The sequence below is a fragment of the Octodon degus genome, unplaced genomic scaffold (genome assembly GCF_000260255.1).
Source record: "Octodon degus isolate 3935 unplaced genomic scaffold, OctDeg1.0 scaffold00287, whole genome shotgun sequence".
NCBI classification, from domain to species: domain Eukaryota; kingdom Metazoa; phylum Chordata; class Mammalia; order Rodentia; family Octodontidae; genus Octodon; species Octodon degus.
Window position 1 is genome coordinate 1,556,689 of NW_004524863.1, and position 5,251 is coordinate 1,561,939.

Genomic DNA, 5,251 nt, shown 5'->3' on the forward strand with positions numbered 1-5,251 from the left:
GTACTGAAGTTCAGGTGCAGCTCTACAAAGTTTGGACTTATCCAGCTGCATCTGGCTTAGGCCTGGCTGCTGTGCTCAGCTCCTTCCCACTGCTGGCCTTGAGGGTGAACCTATTGTGCCCCTGTGGCAAGATGTTCTGCTCCAGGACCACCTGGGTGGATCTATCCTCTACACTCTCTGCAGGGATTGCAGCTGCAGGGTTACACCTCAGGCATGTATGCCAGGCCTGAGCTGTACCTGGAGGGGACAAGGTGAAGTAGGGGGAAGAGGAAGCTCTCCCACACACTCACTGGACCTGGGCTAAGACTGGGTCTGGGGGTTCCTGGAACACCGCAAAATTCCTACTCGGAGTGCAGGGTGCGCAGGTGCTGCTGAGTGGTGGAGGACGGCCCATGGGTGTGGGAGAGGGTCGGGCCCACGCTGCGCCTGGGTTGGGACTGTTCCCGCCAGAGCACGGTAGCAGGAAGCTCTCCACACACTCACCGGACCTGGGCTAGGACTTGGTCTGGGGGCTCCCGGAAGTCGGCAGAAATTCCTACATGGCGGGTGGGGTGGGGGAGGTAAGGCGGAGTGATGCGGGGCGGCCCGAGGGGGTGGGAGGGAGTCCGGCCCACGCTGCGCCTGGGCTGGTAGTGGTCCCGCCAGCCCAGGGTAGCAGGAAGCTCTCCACACACTCACTGGACCTGGGCTAGGACTTGGTCTCCCATATTCTCTTTATATCATTTGTATTGACTCTTTCCTTCTCATTGCTGCCTATTAGTCTCATATTGTTCATCTTTGCATCATTTTGCAGGTATTGAATTATATTTTCCTGCATCCTAATTGTTTTTAAGAGATCTTTTCTTACTTTTTCACTAGTTGCAATGGTGTCTTTAAGGTCTGAATGTCTATTTTCACTTTCATTCAAATGGTTTGCCAACTTGTGTTTCAGGTTTTAATTTCCTGTATATCACTTTGAATGTGCTTCATGTATTGTATTTCTTTCCTATATTGCTTATTCAGGTGTTCCATCATTTTTATATTCTGCTCTATTTTTTTTTATCAGTGTCTTCTTTAGAAGCACTTAGTAGTTCTTTGATTATAGTTATCATTTCTCTTTTTACTTCAGAAATTATTTCTGATCTGATTTCCTCTATACCTTTCTGCAATTGTTTCTCTGCTTCCAATGCTATTATTTCAGAGATATCTGGTGTGTGATTTCCAGTTTCCTCTATGCTAGTGTCTTCTGCATTTGCTCTGGATGGACTTGGGCCCTGAGACTGCATTTGGTTCCTTCTTTTTGTTATTCTGTATATCTCTGTCTCTGACCTTTGGTGTAGAGCTTAGATAGAGTTATTGCCTTAGTACCAGGTCTGTATCTAGGAAGTTCAGACTCCTCCTGGTGGGTGTGGCTTGTGTCTGGCCACTGTGCTCCACTTCTTCCTGTTGCAGCCCTTGGAAGTGAACCCTCTGTGCTACTCTGGTAAGATGTTCTGCTCCTGAATCAGCTGGGTGGGTCTTGCCTCTAACCTCTTTGCAGGTCATTCTGCTGCAGGGTTCCACACCAGGCTTGGGCTCTGGGTCAAATGAGGATCCAATGGGCCCTGATCATCTCACTCACACACCAGGCCTGAGCTCTGGGTTGATTCAGGATCCAGTGCCCCTGGGTCATCTCACTCACACACCAAGCCTGTTCTCTGGGTCAATTCAGGATATGGCGGCCTTGGGTGGTCTCTCTCACATGCAATGCTTGCGCTGTGGGTCAAATGAGGATCCAGCAGGCCCCAGGTCCTCTCACTCACACGCTGGGCCTGTGCTCTGGGTCAAATGAGGATCTGGTAGGCCCAGGTTGTCTTACTCACATGCTGGGCCTGCATTCTGGTTCGAATGAGGATCTGGTGAGCCCTGGGCAGTCTCACTCACTCACCAGGCCTGGGCTCTGGGTCGATTCAGGATGTAGCGGCCGTGGGTGGTCTCTCTCACATGCAGGGCCTGCACTCTGGATCGAATGAGGATCTAGCAGGCCCTGGGTGGTCTCACACATATCTCAGGGGTATTTTTGTTGTTGCTTTCATCCTCAAAATCAATTGCTCTCTGCTCTGGGCTTTCTTCCAGGAAGTCTTCTGAGCTCTCCAATGTGTGCACAATGGACTCTAGTTTATTTATTGAAACTGCAGGTAAAGTCTGGGCAGTCTTGTAATCTTCACCTCAAGAACTAGTGAATTCAGAATCCTGAAATCACTTTCCAATCTATGGCTGCTTCAAATGACTGCCCTGGGTTTTTTCAAGACCCTCACAAGTGTCTGCAAAGGCATCTTTTAGACAATCAATAGTTAGCTGCATCTCATTAGGTTGATTATCTTCAAATCCTGTTTCATGTTCTGCAACAGTTGCAAGACCATATTCTCTAGACACAGGTCTTCTTGCTTCATTGTGAGAAATTGCTGTAATTTTTTTCCATAATTTTATTGAGAAACAAATAGCAGTGAGACAGTTTCAAACTAAACTGGTAGGACAGTTTCAATAATTAACGCATTGCATACATTCTTCCTAGAAATTGCTGTAATTTTACGTGTTTCTCTGTAATGCTCTGGTGACTGGTATTCTCTGATAACAGGGTACAACACCTTCAATTTCCCAAAGGAGTTCATGATCTGGATACTTTTCAAAGTATTGTTTGCATTCTGTGTACATCAGAGAAGACAGAGGGTACCTCAAACCAAGTGCACCTTCTGTAAAGGAATCAACAAAGTCTTCCAGCATATAAAGCCCCAAATCTTTGCCTCGGTATTTCTTTCTTATAAACATGGTGTCAAGGACTGGCAGTTGGTAACTCTGGGTAAGAAATGAAGCACATTCCCTGGCAAGTGCAAGGGCCTGAGTTCAATCCCCAGTTCTGGAGAAGAAAAGAAATGAGGCACATATGCTTCCTATTCAAGTCCTTCTCTAGTTAGAACAGATGTTTTCACAATATTATCAATAGCCCACCTTACTGATTTGCAAGGTAAAGAGCCACAGCTGTGAGTGAATCTTCAGAAGCAAAAAGGGCAAGAATTTTCTGGTCTGATCTCCATCATAAAGAGGTACAAAGCCTACATTTAACAGACTAATAGAAGTCACAATATTGGGAAGAGGAAAATGTTCTGGATTTTCAGGATCCCCACATCTTAAATCTGACATATAATCTTCAGCAGAATTTTTCAATTCCCCATGACTGCAATTATCCAGAAAATACACAGGAAATGCCATTCTCAGAGCTGAACAAATAGGTCAGCAGATTAAAGTGCCTACAAGCAGGCACAGGGGCCAGGGATTCACTATCTATACCATGCCAGCCTTGCCCCAAGGGTGCACTGAGCTGGCAATTAAGACTGGGTGTGGTGGTGCGCACCTGTAATCCCAGCTCTTGGGAGGCTGTAAACAGGTGGACTGCTACAAGCCTGATCTAGTAGTGAAACCCTGAACACCCTGTAGGCCCTTCCCTAAAAAACCCAAAAACAACAACAACAAAAACAAGGAAATGCCATTCTCTTCACTCTACTGAGATGTTGAGTATGACAAAAATGAAATAACTCAACAGACTGCTGTAATCATCCAAATCTCCAGTGGCCTCAACACTCTTTGGCAATCTCTCTTCAGCCTCTGTTGCCTCTTCTTTAAAGTAGAAAGCAAACCCATTTCTTTTTTTTTTTTTTTTTTTTTTGGTGGACCTGGGGATTGAACTCAGGCCCTTGCGCTTGCCAGGGAAGCGCTTACTCCACTGAGCCATCTCCCTGGCCTCATTCTTTTTTTTTCCCATTTCTTAAAGTAACACTAATCCAATAGCTCACTATCTACCATGCTCTATTATGAACACTTCACTTGAATTTCCTCTAGTCACTGTTACTGCAAACCCATCAGATGGGTTCTTTAATTTTTCCTTTTGGCAGATGAGTATCTCAGTTACTCTTCTCTCATTGCTGGGACAAATATCCAACACTCAAAATGAAGAAAGGAAAGGTTTATTTGTTTAGCACACAGTCACTGGAGGTTTCAGTCCATATCTCATTTGTATATTTTTCTGCTGGATGGTTAAGACCAAGATAAAGCAAGACCTACATAACAAGAAATGTAGCTTTTGTATCTGATAAGGTCAGTCAAATCCCCTCAGGATTTATCCTGAAACCCTGTACCGCAGATTGTAGATCCTTTGTCACTGTCAGCCATGTGGATGAGTCACATCTATTGTTTGAAAATACAATATTTGTAATTGTTTTTCTTTTTCATTTGCTCTCTGTGAAAGCCTGAGAGAATGTTTTCTCTCCACATGACTCTCCTTAAGTGCACTCTACATCATTGATCACTTTCCTCTGTGGCCCCATAATCTCCTTGATCAGAAAATTTGGGACACAACTGAGTTATATGATGAGTAACTTGTATCAGTGATACAGATGAAACTCAGTGTTTAACAGATTCTTTCTCCCCCTGCCAGATGGGTGAGTTTTATTTGATTCTCTGGGGTCAGCTGAGTCTTCTGACTCCCTCAGGCCTGCTTCATGACCCCAGTGGGTTTGCAGAAAAAAATACCTACTGCAAATGGGTAGATCTCCATACAGATAGCATAATTACAGCTGCAGTAATGCCACAATCAGTTTTGTTGATCAACATAAAAAAGAAAAAAGAAAACACAAAAAGAAAAAAATTCAGCCTTGCAGCACACTGAGCCCTTTATCAAATTCTCTGGACTTTTCCCTTTGGTGCTCATGTTGACCCTAAAATAGGTCAAACATAGGCATTCGTTATGCCAGGTTTTAGTAACTGAAAAACTAAAGCGGCCAATGACTGCAGAGTCCTTGAGCAACAATTACGAAACTGAAACTTGAACATTCTGGCCACACTGCTGCCTCTAAGTGTAGTTACTTTCTAACACAGCACCCAGCTCTGGCTTCATGGCCATCTTTTCTTGCCAGCTCTGTCCCCATAGTTGCTCAAGACCCATCTTCTTCCAACACCAAGAGGCCCCAGTGTTCTATGTAGCCTCACACACTGTCTTCGTGCTACCTACTAGGTTCCTACAGCAGGAAGAATGCACTGTTGGGCGTAATTGGTCTCCACTATGATCTCACTATGTCCCTGTCATGCACTCACAGTTCTGCTATATCATTTGCCTCCTCCCTATTCAGTTCTCATAGCTAACCAGATCCTGCAATTTATGTGTCTTTATTCAGCGTCCTGCCTATATATTGTAAATAGGTTACTATAATATATAATACCACAATAAAGCAAACATTAG

The 5,251-nt window shown here is 44.7% G+C and overlaps 1 pseudogene; it reads right to left on the reverse strand.

Moving 5' to 3' along the window:
- Positions 1-3,228, reverse strand: part of LOC101584790 — a 13,978-nt pseudogene extending 10,750 nt beyond the window's left edge.
- Between the last annotated feature and the right edge of the window lie 2,023 nt (positions 3,229-5,251).